The following is a 15,612-nucleotide window of genomic DNA, read 5'->3' as shown; positions in this document are numbered from 1 at the left end:
TGCCTGTAGATTGTCTACTGGGGAATGATTTGGAAATCTCAGCCTGGGCTGAGGTTGAACAACAAACCCATTCTAAAATGGTAAATCTCCTTGGAAAGGTTAGTGGGGCTGTGCTGGCCACAGCCCCAATACAAGATGTCCTTCCTGAAAAGGTTGGTAGGGCTGAGCAAATCTCATCCCCATCTTCAGTAGAAATTCTTCCTGAGAAAGTTAGCAGAGCTGTTATGGTAACAGCCCATACCCAAACTGAGTCCCTTCCTGAAAAGGTTGGTGGGGCTGTGATGGCCACAGCCCAAACTCAAACTGATTCATGTGTTGTGAAGCCTGAAACTATGGATCACTCCACACAAACAGAGAGCATTGAGGAGGAAGAGAAATCTCCCTCCCACCAGACATTAGGAAAGGATCAGCCTCCTCAGGGAACTGATCTTACCCCTTGTGAAGAAACTGCCCCAGAGGTAGTCAGGCCTAGCCTGGCAGAGCCCCTGATGTCAGTGGACCCTTCCAAGGTGGGACCCAGTCTGGAGCAGGTAACCTGCCCCTCTCTACCTTGCCTCAGCCAGACCAGGGCTGCAGAGGACAAGAAGGTCAGTGAGCCCCAAAGGGCCCCCTGTCAAATAAAGCACCCCCATCAGCAGATTAGGGGCACCAAAGCTAGCCGCCCTAGCAAGGTGAAAACTTTAAAAACGTCTGAGGGATCCCCCTTACAACTAGTTAGGGACCTCCCCCAAATGGACACTGTTGGGCACAGCCAAACCTGGGACCCCAAGGCCCCAAACCTGACCTGTCCCTCCAGTAAGCCAACAGAAGGGACCCAGCCTCCAGCTTTAGGAAGCCAGAGGTTGACCCTGAGAGCACAGTGCAACTCAGTCAAAGAAAGAAAGGCCTACATGGTGGAGAGTGATTGGAGGAAGCTGAGTCCTACAGAGGAATCTCACTTCAGTACTCCATCTCAACATCAGCCTTTAACTTTGCCAAGACACACCACAGGTAGAGATTCCCTATGGTGGAGACCCTCAGATACCCTTAGGGTGAGGGATTGCTTAGTGGACCATGAGACAGGGGGTAACCAAGCCAGAGCTGGTACTTCCTTATATGGCCACTTAGGCAATATAGGCTTACCTGGTCAAGGATAGCCTTATCTCCTTTCGTTTGCGGGGGGTTGTGTAGGAAGGTGGATATCTGACTATGGTTACCCCCAAACGTTTTGCCTAGTGTTTAGCTGGTTTTTTACTTAGTTGGCCTGGGATCCTGCTATACAGGGCCCCAGGCTAATTGCTCTCTCCTTAAAATGGACTCCATGTACCTTAGGTACATTACCAATTGGAACTGGTTCATCTTATTGGCCCATGTAACAGTGTACCCTAGGTACCCAGGGCATAGGTGGTTCCAAGGCCTACCAGGGGCTGCAGCATGCATTGTGCCACCCCTGACCTGGCCTCCATATTTGACACAACTGGCTGATCACTCAGCTGGGGTGAGTCTGTGTAATCACCCCTTACTTAGGTATAGTATGCCTATACCTAACCTAAAATGGACACATGTTCCTATCAGCCACTCCTATGGAAGGCCTCATCAATCCTGGAGGCAGAGTGCTTGGAAATATGTGAGATGGTGCTCTAGCATGAGCTGAGCCTGTCTGCAGCTTTCGGAACCACTTCCTGTAGCTGTTCCATGATACTGCCATACCATATACTCTTAAGTGCATTATAATCCTCGCGGTTATTTGCTAACTTTGGTTTGGCTTTATCAAAACATGTCGAGTAAGGTGTCATACGAATTGGAATACTACCCCCTCGCCAGTTCTGGCGACGGGGGTAGCATTCCACCCTTCTAGAGGGACACGACATGTACATAACCTGAACCCGGTTAAAATTAAACTAGAGCCTCAGCATCACAAAATGGATGCTGCCACCACAGACACAAGTCTGACCTCCTGCTGCTGGGAGTCCTTCCAGCGAGGGAGGCTTGGACAAAGGGTTTCCTGCCTTGGGAGGTGCTAGCACCACCCCAGACATGATTTTGTGTATTGGGTAGGACAGGGCTGAATAGAATGAGACATGCCTGGGGCACACAAGGTGTCCCTGTGCATATGTCAGTTCAAACCGGTGTTGGAGCTCTCCAGCCCCAGTCTTGGTGCGAAGCTGGACAAAGGAAAGGGGGTGTAACCACCCCCCTTCCTGGTCCCACCCAGAGGAGGAACCTAGCAGGTAATCCGGCCCCTAGATTTGGAATAAGAGTAGGAGCTGTGTCCCAAGACTTCAGATCATCCTGAACTCGACTTGAAACTAAGAAGAAAATTGGACTTCGACATTCTGCTGCACAGAAGACTGAAGAGAATCTCCCTTGTGGCCAAGGAGTGACCACCCTGTGAATACAGGCACCAACCAGCAACTCGATGTCTGCTTTGCCGCCGCCTCCCGCCGGAGCCCGAGCCCAGAGCTCGACAAGACCTAGATTCCCAGACATTTCGCAGCCCGATCCACAGTCCCTGAAAAGAAGAGACCCGTGGAGGCATCGAGAGACGTGGGACCGGCCATCTTGAAAGACCCCCGAGAAGCTGACTGCGCAGCACTCGAGGCTCCCTCAATGCTGTGCTTTGGAATTTGAGAAGCCCAACCACCGAGCAGCATTTGCACCGAAGATCAGCCTCCCATCATCTCCACGATCTGCGTGGGGCCCTTTTGCATTTTGCCACTCGACGCGCCATCCCGGCCACTTGCCACGTGGCTAGCGGCCATCCTGGCGACGTAATCTACAAACAACACCGCTGGTCTGGTTGCTCCAGACTGGCCCTTGCTTCCCTGAAAAAGAGCACCCGCTCTGACCTTGCTGGTCCGATTAACATGCTTTCTTCACTTCCTGCGTGGCTTCCATTAGCCAAGGCCTGTTTGCTCCAATCAAGTTGCCGACACCGCCATCAGCTAGAGCCTTCGTGGGACAGCTCGTGATCGACTCCTGGACGTCCTTGACCTCTTCGTGTCCACGTGGCTGCGGAGACAAGCTGCACCTCTTCACCTGTTTGCACCCGGCATAGCATGGTTCCATCCTGGTTCCACAGTAGTCACTGGCTAGTGACTTTGAACATTGTCCCCTCTGCTTTCAGGTCTTCACATCTTCAGATCCATCCTTGGATCCACCGGAACTCTCCTCGACGACCCCCCTGCAGCATCTTCATCTCCAGGCACCATCGACCTGCGTGACGAAACCCGACACAACTTGGCACCTGTGCACCCGCTTCCGGTGGGTGAGCCAGCTACGGTCCACCAGCCTCGCCCTCGCAGCCGTACCACGCATCCGAAGAGCCACCGCCGGAGGAAGATCCTTCTCTTACCTGGCTGCCAAGACTTGGAACTCCCTCCCCATCCACCTTCGGCTGACCCAGGACCATCTCGCCTTCAGGAAACAACTCAAGACCTGGCTGTTCGAGCAGTAGCATACACCTCCCCCCAAGCGCCTTGAGACCCTCCCGGGTGAGTAGTGCGCTATACAAATGGCATGATTGATTGATTGATTGATTGAACTCAGCAACGCCGGTGTTCCTACACTGGTACACACCTCTAGTGCCTAGATCTAAAGTTTTGTCCTTGTAGGTCAGTGGGAAGGTTCCTAAAACACTAACTTTGTAACTTTTACGCACCATTGACATTGCATTGGTGCATGCGTGTGCTTTATGCGCTGCACCCGAGTCCCGCGGGCTTTTCCCGACTTCTTCACTGTTAGTCCCGAACAGCTCCAGCGATTCCCCAGGCCCTAGGCCTATTTCCTTTCAGATTGGTGGTTCTTATACCACTATTTTATTATATGGTTTAGGTGGCCCCTAGGGCTCATCCATATTGTGCAACTTTTGTATATTTAAACTGTGTTTTGTTTTAACGCATTTGCTTCTGTGCTCATAAAGAGTATAGGGGATATTTGTAGTAAATAAATATATATATATTTTCAATATATATCTGTGTGGTGTCCTTTCATTTGGTATTCAAGGGGATTGTGTATGATAAAACAGCTTGCTTCACATGCCTTTACAGAGTTTAGCCTAAGACTGCTTTGTCCATGCTACTAGGATAGCTGGTCTATAAGGTTGACTTACAACCAATCATCATAAGGGTTGCTTGGCATGGTACAAGGTGATCACTAGAACTAGTGAGCATCATATACCAGGCCAACTTCTCACACCGTGGATTGTAGGGAAGGTTTTGGATAGTAAATTAAACTATTCCCTAGCCTACAGCACCCTCCAGCGCAAGTCGTTGTAACGACTTGCGTTGTAATACTTGCGTTGTAAAGGTACTGCGTGGAAAAAGTTTTGTTGTAAAGGATGTTTCCCACCCTAAGAACCAGGGTGATAATATATCCTCAAATAACTGTGGTTCACTTGGGATAGCCTTGACCGACATAGACTGAGACTATAAACATGAACAAAAACACATAGGGTCCAATTCACAAAGGTGGACATTGACGTTTGATCTAAACTTAGACCAAACGTCTATGTTTACAACTTTGGGAATTCACAAAAGGGCATTTTTCGAGTACTATATTTAAGTCAGTACCTGAGGTGCAGATCCGGCTGATTGCAGACATAAAGATAGTACTCGTAAATGCCCTTTGTGAATTTCCAAATTCGTAAAGTTAGACATTTCGTCTAAGTTCAGACCAAACGTCTGTATACCTTTGTGAATCGGGCCCATAGTATGTAAAACAAAGTGAGCCTGCCACATAGTGATCCAGCGCTCTCACCAAAATATTGCACAAATGACACTATCTACTACCACCAAACTTACATTACAACACTAGGCCCATATCAGCAATAGAGCGACTGAATCATGAGGCGATAAAATCTAAATATGTTGTTTAAACAATCTACAATAATCAAGATCAGCTTGTCATTTTAGAAAGTTTATTTAAACACATCTAGGAAAACTCAGGTTTTGGAATTTTATTAAGCAAGCATTAGAAAATGTCATGAAGAGAGGTTTATTCAGAATTAATAAAAAGAGCATAAATCAAGAATTATTATTCATTAGCAGAAATATGTAAAATTAAGCATTTCCAAAATCCTAACTATCTCTCTGTCTCTACCCTCATCACCTAGAAATAAAATAATTAATAATAACTCCTTTCCTCACGTGTATAGTCCATCAGCATATCACGTCCTCCAGAATTCTCGAGCGTAAGCCAAATCTCTGCTGTTTGGTCTGATTCTTATACCCTAAAATAAGCTGAGCTAACTATTTTTCACATTCCAGCAAACGAATTCTAACTCTCCATTGGCTGAGCCACCTCGTGCCACAGTAAACTGTGACACCTCCTTCTCACATGCCCGGGCAAATTCACTAGTTCATTGTTCATGTAGAAGTCTTGGCAGCATTTCCTCAGGCTGCTACAATTTGTATCGAAGAAAATTCAAGCAATGCAATTTTTGTCACGTCTCTTCCTTTCAACCTTGAGCTTGTCCGTTCTAAGCTCCCGTGGCACGTTAGCAGATTTCTCCACAAAATCATCTTTTAGCAGTTCTTTCCAAAACCTTTCAAAATAAAAGCTCAGAGGCTTTTTCCATCCTTTCAGAATTATTTTCTCTTGAGCCATTTTCATCATTAGGCCTCTTTTCAGAAAGCGTCATTTTTCTGCGCCACCTCTCTTGCGCCACTTTTAAAAGAGCATTATTTTTCTGCAGCCATCTCTAAGCTTCATTTGTAAAACTATTATATAAACAAACACAAAAGAGTAATTAATGCAAGAAATACAGTTTGTTTTGTTATCACCCATCATTGTTAATGATTAACCCATTAGTCTAAATTACTTAGCAGAAGCACAAATAAAGCAGCATTTTATATCTACCATTCTTCATTTAACCCAGCAGGTTTCTTTATGCACCTATATAGAATAGAGTGACACCACATAGACAGGGAAGCAAAATAAGCACATGCCATTATTTAAAAACAGCTGCTATTAGTTATGACACAACAATAGACAAGATGAATTTATTAATTTCCACATACATGAGAATGTAACATAATGCACATTTATGAGCACACATGTTAGTTTCCCGCGTGTCTTTTGTGTATGCAACTTTAAACTAGGTTGTATTAATACTCACACACAGCACAAATTGTTAGCATAATTAATTAATTTATGGAAGTGTGACTTCACGAGTTGAAATAAAAATTATTTCTTAACCTCGCTTCATCAACTCCCCCATCTGGTGATTTTAAAATCACCAAACACCACCAAAAATGTTAGCAAAAATTTTATCTAAGATGAACATGATTCAATTTCACCTGTGTTAGTAAATTCTAAAGACTTATCTTATCAGTTTATCTACAACTCTCATTTTGAGTTTTAAGAAACCCCTTCAGTTCTACCTTTCTTTCTTATGCCTTTCTCATTTTATAAATTCTCTGCTTTTCCTCAAGTGAAATTGACAACTAAAACTAACTAAAGTATCAATTATTAGGAGCACACATATCAGAGACATCTTACAATATCTCTTTAAGATTAAGCATCTTGAGCTGTTAATTACAAAAACATGAAAGTAATTTCATTAAGCTTGCAAGGAAAAATAAAACAAAAATGTTAAAAAATTTTGGCTAAATTTTCTAAAAATTTCTAACACCCCCCTTTTTCAATTTTTTTTAAATATTTTTTTATATATATATACTTAAACCTTCTAACAGTTTTTCTTCGACCTAAAGTCACATGTTATATTTTTCCAGCTAACACAATTTCTTCGACCTTGTGTCACCTAACACACTTTCTTCAGCCTTATGCCAAAAACAGAAAACCTAAAAATTTTAACAGGTATGTACCTCAATCATTGTCACTATTCTCTTCAATGTTTTCCTGACTGTGACTATTTACCTCCATTACAGGTATCACTTCCATTTTCTTTCCTGTCTTACTTTTCTTTTCAGAATCTTTTTGACTTGATATTTCATCAATCTTTTCTTTTGATCTGTGTATCAATTTGAATTTTAGGCCTTCATTTTCTTCTAGCCAATTATCATCTTTTCTTGATAATTTCTTCTTTTGCTTGGTCACATTACATTCTGTTCTCCAAGCTCCTTTTCTTAATTTTCTTATCTGAGAATCTTCATCACTCTCATCAGTTTCAGTGTCAGAAATTTGAATTCTGGACTCAGGTACTTCTTTACTCGGCAGCTTCACTCTGTTAGGAATGTCATCTTTGCAACTGGTACTTGGCAATTCATCTTCTTCTTCTTCTTCAATTACCTTCAACTTCCCAGTTTCACAATTCTTGTTCCTGCTTTCAGAGCTTCTTTCCTGCTTTTCAATACTCTCCTGGTTTTGAATCACAATCTGATCACATTCTTCTTCTGCTTCTTTTTCTAGCAGATCTCCATCATTTTCTGAGCCTTCAGTCACAAATTTCAAGTCTTCTTCATTCAAGGCTTGTTTTTCAATCAAACTCTCCAGATGTCGACCATCCTGTCGATCTTCAAGATCTGGATTCTTTTCATGTTCTTCTTCAGAATTTAAATCAGCAGTGATGACACTATCCTCATCAGGAATTTCAGGTGTAGTTACACGAAAGGTATGGCCAGTGTCAATCCACCTCTTCAGTCTTTTGCACTTCACTGCATTTGTTGTGACAAGACTAACTGGCCTCCTTTTCTGCCACCTTGGCACTAGAGTATTTCTTTTTAGACGAACCTTTTTCCTGACTCTTTCACCTGGTAACAATTCAAGTGCTTGCTCTTTTTCTCTTGTTTGCACTTCAGTTCTATCTTCATCAGACACAGAAGTTACTACATCTGAAAAATTCCTGCAGTTCTCCAAATTGATGCTATCATTGATAGTCATCATTATTTTCTCTGGAATGAATGCCTGTCTCATGACCTTGTCCATCATAATTTCACGTGGACTTAAATCAGTCTTTTTATCAGTAGTACTTCTCAAAAACATCAAAACAAGTGGAAGGACATCTGTCCACTTTGTACCTATAGCTAAGTACATGTTAGCATCTCTATTCTTTATAGTACCGTTCTCTTGCTCCTCAACACCTGAAATTTCTGTTCTATCTGTACAATGGAGCAGTCTGTTTTCAATATGTCTTCTACTAACTGGTAAATTTGCAACAGTAATTTCATCATTATGCCGCATCTGAAATGTTTCAATCCATTTTGAAAATAAACATATTAATACAAAAATGTAGCACAGTTTGTCATGCATTGCCATCTCAATGAAATCCATTTGTAATCCAGTGAATGAATCATTCTCCTGTAATTCTGTTCCCAATCTCACAATTGTTTTCTTAATTGTGTTCACTTGCTGGTATGACAGACACCTCTGGTAAAGAAATTCTACAATTCTTTGGTACATTTTGTCCATGTCAGTAATCATGCTATTTAGTAAAACTACTCTGCCATCTTTGTGTGTCCAAATCTCATCCTCATCTCGCTGTTTATAATATGTTCTCAACCATGTGTTTTTCTCCTCATGAGTTGCTTCATCTTGTAAATCTTTAACTCCCTGCCATGTTTCAACTACAGATGTTAGTATTAGTAAACTCAAAGCATGTTCATCATTCATTTTGTATGCTGTACATATCACGACAGCAATCCTTTCTGCCAATTGAATGTTATCAATCAATCCTTTAATTAAATTTGCATTTCTGATAAGTGAACCTGTAGAAGTAAAATAATCTTTTTGGGACCAGAACTGTTCAAAATCATGCTCAACTCCATAACCGTATTCATTGTCTGTTTCCTGTTCTCTATTTAATCCTGTATCTGTATTGTCTGACTGCTTATTAACATAATTTGGCAATGGCAGTGAAGCCATCTCATTCTGTTCAATCATTACCTGTCGCTGTATTTGTAGCTGTTCATTCAGCTCATTTATTTCAATCTCCTTTTCTTTTGACCATAATTTTGACTCATCAGACTGTGTCAATTCAATTAGATCAATATCAGACTTCTCACTTACTAGAACTGAAGTCATCTCTGTTTCTTGCTGAGTTGCAATCCCTACTAGTTCAATTTCAAGTACAATAGAATAAACCTTTTCAGTAAAATGTTTAATTTCTGAATTTAATGGGACCATTAAAGCTGTAAGACTAGTTTCATCTTTTCCAAGTACAGGGACTGTTACTGCTTCCATATATTTCATGGACTGTTTTAAATCAATTGATGAATTCACATGATCAGGAATATTTATTCCAGAAGTATTTGGCATTTCATCATGTTTTTCTGTTGCATCACGTTGAGAACAAGTCTGAGTTGACACACTATCAATCTGATCTGGGACTTTTGGTGTTATATTAATCTGCTCTGGGGGTCTTCTTGAATTTCTGTTCTGATCTGTATTTATAACATCTATTTTACATTGATCTCTATCTTCTACTCTGATACCTTTATTATTTAATTTCGTTAATTTGGGAATCATTAATTTATTCTCGCATTTAGCAACAACCTTTTTCATTTTCTTATACAAGGAAGACATTTTCTCTAAATAATTTGGTAAATGCACTCTCTAAATTTGTCTTGCAGCGTTTGCTGATCAATTAATTAATTAATTTAACTCTATCAGGTGTAGAATTATCTTATAATTTGGTCAATTTAATATTTCTCCTAATTTACTTGTATCACTAATTTTAATTAATCTGGAAAGAAAAACATCAATTTGCAAAAACAGTAGCAACGCAAAATATTTATTTATAACAATAAATACCAACATATAATCACATGTGTTTTAAATGTACTTAATTTTCACTTACACACCTTCTGCAACATATATCTGTGAAAAGTAAGCCTAAATGTGCTTGCCTTAATTTTAAATAAAACGTCTGCTTGCAAATAACCTTTGACCCCTTAAACATTAATTCTTAGCTCTGACATTACTGTTATTACATCTAGCTGCCACAGGCTACTCAGTTTAATTTAAATGAAATTGCAGTCTTTTATATCAGCTGTGTCACCAATGTGATCACAGCACTTCTCTTTCCTCCTTTTTTTTTTTTTAAGTCAAGACACCTCCTAACTCGGCAGACACAGGCAGCCTAAATAATTAAACTCCACTTTTGGAATGACGCTGCGCACGTCTTTAAAGACACACAGCCAGCCTCTAAATGCCCAACACCTGGTTTTAATAGTGTCACGATGTTTATAAAGCCTTGACCAATGAGGTCGCGGTTTTTCAATGATACTGTGCGTCAATAGCCAATCAGTAGAAACCCAGCAGCACAGATACAGTGAAAATCCAAGCTTGCCTCTTCAATAATAAAACGGCAAAGACAGCATAGGCACAGGTATAGCGTAATGCTTATACAGCATTCGCTATAACAGCTAACTTAACAAATAAGCATTTATTCAGACGGAGACAAGAGCAACCTCGAGGCTCGAGAAGCCTCAACCAATAAGGTCGCGGCTCCTCTATGACGCTGCGCGTCACCAGCCAATGGGTGCGCGGCTCTTCTATGATGAGTCGGGACCAAGGAATACTCACTGGGAAAGCCTCGCCCAATCAGAGCGCGGTTCTGCCTATGACGCGCTAGTCACAATTTTTACCAATCGGAGCATAGCGGCTCTAATACACCCTGCCGCTGTATCTCCAAGCTCTCTCCTCTCGCTTTTTGCTTTAAGAAGTATTTTAATATAACACTCGTCAGTGGCTGCATACAAGTCAGCTTTTCTTTCTTTTAAATTAATAGCCTAATCTATGAGGAGAATGTTGACACCATCAAATATAAATATCACAGGCAATTACTTTTAAACTTTAAAAACGCTTCGAATACGGTCAAGGAATTAAAACGGGGATCTTTATTATTTATACAACTAACTCGGTAATTAAAGCAAATCACATTGTTACTTTGCAGTGACGTTATGAAAGTTTCAGCCAAATCGGAGCGCTTCCTTACTCTAATGCTCCTGAAGCCTTAACCAATCAGAGCACGACTTTACCCTAACACTTCGGATGTTCCAACAAATCAGAGCGCGGCGGCTCACACAATTGCTGCAGCTCTCAGTTCTTCGCACTTTGCCTAAATAGGATTTAAACACAGCGCACAATCGCTTTTAATTTAATTTATTTATGCAACTTTATTTAGCGTGTACTCGCTCATCCTCTTCACCCACAACACGCTTTTCTTTTGAAAACGACAACGCGACTACAGTAAGGGAAATAAAAGCGGAGATCTATCTCTTTTTATCTGAGAACACTTGCAATTTTATAGGTAATAATGATGCACATTAGCTACCCCAAACGCCACCACCCTAAACAAAGAAACGTCATTTACCAATCAAAATTGCAGCTCTTGCTCTGACACTGCGATACTTCAGCCAATTAGGTCACGGTCTTGTTATGACACTACGGCCTCTTAACCAATGGGAACGCGGCGGCTGTGATGTGGTCAGCCGCTGCAGCTGGTAGCTCTCCCCTTCGCTCCTCACTCGGCAAACGGCCCCTCCCTTACAAAATGTATTTTAACAGAGCGCGCTATGCTCTTCTTTTAAATAATAGCGTTTGGGAAGAAGTATTTTAAAAATAAAACGGGCATTTATTTCGAGGACACTTGTTTAATACTAAGATTTTCAGCAGAAGACACTCCAGACACTTCAATTAATCGGAGTGATATTTTATTGTGACTCGTTTTGTTGCTTGAAAGCAGTTTTTATTCTTTAATACAACGCTTGTCATGTGCATCAGTTTTTAATTTAGCAGTATTATTGAATCAAAGGGAACAAAGTGGAGGCTTAGCTTGTTACAGCATAACGACGCCTCAACCAATCAGGAGGCAGCTTTTCATTAACAAACCAGACGCTCTAGCCAATCCGAGCGCGGCTGTTTCTGACGTATGCAGCTGCTGCGGTTTCAGGCTCTCCCCACACGATCTTACTCCAAAATCAGCCCCTCCCTTACAATTTTCGATCGGGGCACTTTTCAATTGATTTAAATAGTGTGCAATGCTTTTTAATGTATTTAAACACTGCACAACATTTTAAAAAGTCTTAGAATGGTACAGACTTTATCCTGAACTTTCCTAAGTACCTTACTTTTGGTACAATTTAGTAAATACATAAAACGGACTCATCTGCTCTCTTCTCTCTAATTAGGATAGTTTTACATGCATTCAAGTATTCTCATTCTCGGAATAGTCGACGCTATTCCCATAGAATATGCATTTGCCAGTACAGTAATCCTTTTACTCTACCCTTCTAACAAGTAAAATATGAACTCATCTCCCTCAGAATGCACAACCAAGTGACATTTCAAAGTTCAACTTGAACATACCTTACAAAACAATCACGCACTTTAAAACAGAAAAGTTTCCCTATTCAAACACACATGAAATCCGTACAGGACTCTCACCTGTTTATAGATATCATGCACCGTTAGTAAAATAAAGACGTTATCCGTACAGGACTCTCACCTGTTTATAGATATAAAACATGTACCCCTACAGGACTCTCACCTGTTTATAGATAATCATGCACCGGCATTATCTTACCCTTCACTCAAGCTTGAATATAACTAATACTCTTATCACAGTGAGTTTTACAGCAGGCTCATTGTCCCTATACTCATGCTGCTCAAATTTCTTAGATAATCCTCACTATACAACATTCACACCTAGCCCTAACATGTGTTGCACGGCCACAACACTGGTGATACACGGCGATATCACCTCAGAAGCAGAACAAATGTACTTGTGTAACCTGCTTACATATCAGCGTCCTGATCACAGCGTTACACATCTCTAGCCATGGCTAATCTGAGAAATTTCACACTGCTTGAAAAATCTCTACATTAAACAAACTGACTAACTCAACATATGTTAAAATGTAATCCTATCAATATACCAACATATATGTATCAAACATGTAACATGTATGTCAAAAACAACATAAAACCATCCGATTGCTGCCAGAGAATTGATCCAGCGCTCTCACCAAAATATTGCACAAATGACACTATCTACTACCACCAAACTTACATTACAACACTAGGCCCATATCAACAATAGAGCGACTGAATCATGAGGCGATAAAATCTAAATATGTTGTTTAAACAATCTACAATAATCAAGACCAGCTTGTCATTTTAGAAAGTTTATTTAAACACATCTAGGAAAACTCAGGTTTTGGAATTTTATCAAGCAAGCATTAGAAAATGTCATAAAGAGAGGTTTATTCAGAATTAATAAAAAGAGCATAAATCAAGAATTATTATTCATTAGCAGAAATATGTAAAATTAAGCATTTCCAAAATCCTAACTATCTCTCTGTCTCTACCCTCATCACCTAGAAATAAAATAATTAATAATAACTCCTTTCCTCACGTGTATAGTCCATCAGCATATCACGTCCTCCAGAATTCTCGAGCGTAAGCCAAATCTCTGCTGTTTGGTCTGATTCTTATACCCTAAAATAAGGTGAGCTAACTATTTTTCACATTCCAGCAAACAAATTCTAACTCTCCATTGGCTGAGCCACCTCGTGCCACAGTAAACTGTGACACCTCCTTCTCACATGCCCGGGCAAATTCACTAGTTCATTGTTCATGTAGAAGTCTTGGCAGCATTTCCTCAGGCTGCTACAATTTGTATCGAAGAAAATTCAAGCAATGCAATTTTTGTCACGTCTCTTCCTTTCAACCTTGAGCTTGTCCGTTCTAAGCTCCCGTGGCACGTTAGCAGATTTCTCCACAAAGTCATCTTTTAGCAGTTCTTTCCAAAACCTTTCAAAATAAAAGCTCAGAGGCTTTTTCCATCCTTTCAGAATTATTTTCTCTTGAGCCATTTTCATCATTAGGCCTCTTTTCAGAAAGCGTCATTTTTCTGCGCCACCTCTCTTGCGCCACTTTTAAAAGAGCATTATTTTTCTGCAGCCATCTCTAAGCTTCATTTGTAAAACTATTATATAAACAAACACAAAAGAGTAATTAATGCAAGAAATACAGTTTGTTTTGTTATCACCCATCATTGTTAATGATTAACCCATTAGTCTAAATTACTTAGCAGAAGCACAAATAAAGCAGCATTTTATATCTACCATTCTTCATTTAACCCAGCAGGTTTCTTTATGCACCTATATAGAATAGAGTGAATAGACAGGGAAGCAAAATAAGCACATGCCATTATTTAAAAACAGCTGCTATTAGTTATGACACAACAATAGACAAGATTAATTTATTAATTTCCACATACATGAGAATGTAACATAATGCACATTTATGAGCACACATGTTAGTTTCCCGCGTGTCTTTTGTGTATGCAACTTTAAACTAGGTTGTATTAATACTCACACACAGCACAAATTGTTAGCATAATTAATTAATTTATGGAAGTGTGACTTCACGAGTTGAAATAAAAATTATTTCTTAACCTCGCTTCATCAATAGGAAACCCCAAACAAACAATACTTACAATTAGCACGAAAAGAGAAACAAACACAAAGGAAAAAATTTGAACTAGGTACCTAACTAATCCCTAGACAGACCCTCCAGGATTTCGCGATTTGGCGGTTTGCCGCGAAATCGGCACTTTGTAAAATTGCCGCAATTTTTACAAAAGTGCCAGCAAAATCGGCACTTTTGTAAAAATGGTGCGATTTTAACAAAAATCCAGACATGCCCATTTAGCTGAAAACGTGTCTCAGAAGCTATTATTAACCCTAGTTAAAGTCCAATGAGGAATGCATGAGATGTGTATTACTTTGGATGAGTGGATTACCCACCCCTATGCTACTACTTTCTTGGCATTTTCCCAAACAGACAGGCACGCATATGAAACTAAATAAACACGTATGCTCCCCCCGCCCCCCTACCCTTGGCATCGCTAGCTCGTCCTGCGAGTATCTGGAAAAATCCCAGTGGGTGGCGTGCCCCCCGGGGCATTGCTTTTGGGGCATTTATTCATTAACATGTTTATGTCCTATATGTAGCCTTGAAGCCAAACAACGTATCTACATTGTAAATAAACCAAATATACATTGCTTCATGTTGTTAAATAACTCAAAAAAACGGAGATATCTGTGTTTGTTGTAGGAAAAATGGCCAAATAAAATGCCGCAAAATTGCCGCTAAATTTCCATCGTTGTGCCGCTAAATTTCCATTTTTGTGCCGCTAAATTTGCTAATCCATGCCGCTATATCCTGGGGGGGTCTGGATGCATGTACTTTTGGCAGCACATAAAAATAGGGCATCACAGGATGTTTGGTTTGTAAGAATACTGCTTCTTGTGCAGTAATTCAGCCTTCTCTCAATGCGTCTTCAACCATGGTAGCAATGTTATTCTTTATTCTCTCTGTAGGGGTCTTCTTTTAAAGGGCGATATGAATTCCTGTACCCTAATTGCCTTAGACACTCTGCCCGATACACTTCTGTATCAAGGACCACAATCGCCCCGCCTTTGTCGGACGTTTTTATTACGATCTGATCATCAGAAGTGAGACTGCGTAGTACTGTTTGCTCTTTTTGGGAAGGTTACAGAACGTTTTATGATCCTTTTTAAAAAAAAAAAAAAAAAAAAAAAACCTTTATTGTACAAAAGGAAAACAGATACAGACCTACAACCAACACGGCCGGTCAGTAATGCAAATCAGCAAAAATAAAACAGTACATAGCTCATCAGCCGACAACCCGGGGGTCCGGCA

The 15,612-nt window shown here is 40.6% G+C and overlaps 1 long non-coding RNA gene across 2 annotated transcripts in view; it reads right to left on the bottom strand.

Annotated features, from left to right (window-relative positions):
• The window catches only part of LOC144782676 (uncharacterized), a 155,401-nt gene that overhangs the window by 41,472 nt on the left and 98,317 nt on the right, over positions 1–15,612 (bottom strand). Inside the window, exon 3 of one of the 2 annotated variants that reach the window (XR_013601202.1) lies at positions 13,497–13,870. The exons of the other annotated variant lie outside the window; for it this stretch is intronic. This is a non-coding gene — a long non-coding RNA (uncharacterized LOC144782676). Of the gene's footprint in view, positions 1–13,496; positions 13,871–15,612 lie in introns of those variants that run through there. 2 annotated transcript variants of the gene reach the window in all.

The sequence above is a fragment of the Lissotriton helveticus genome, chromosome 9 (genome assembly GCF_964261635.1).
Source record: "Lissotriton helveticus chromosome 9, aLisHel1.1, whole genome shotgun sequence".
In the NCBI taxonomy this organism is placed as follows: Eukaryota; Metazoa; Chordata; class Amphibia; order Caudata; family Salamandridae; genus Lissotriton; species Lissotriton helveticus.
The sequence above is the reverse complement of the archived record's forward strand: the minus strand, read 5'-3'. Positions and strand labels throughout refer to the sequence as shown.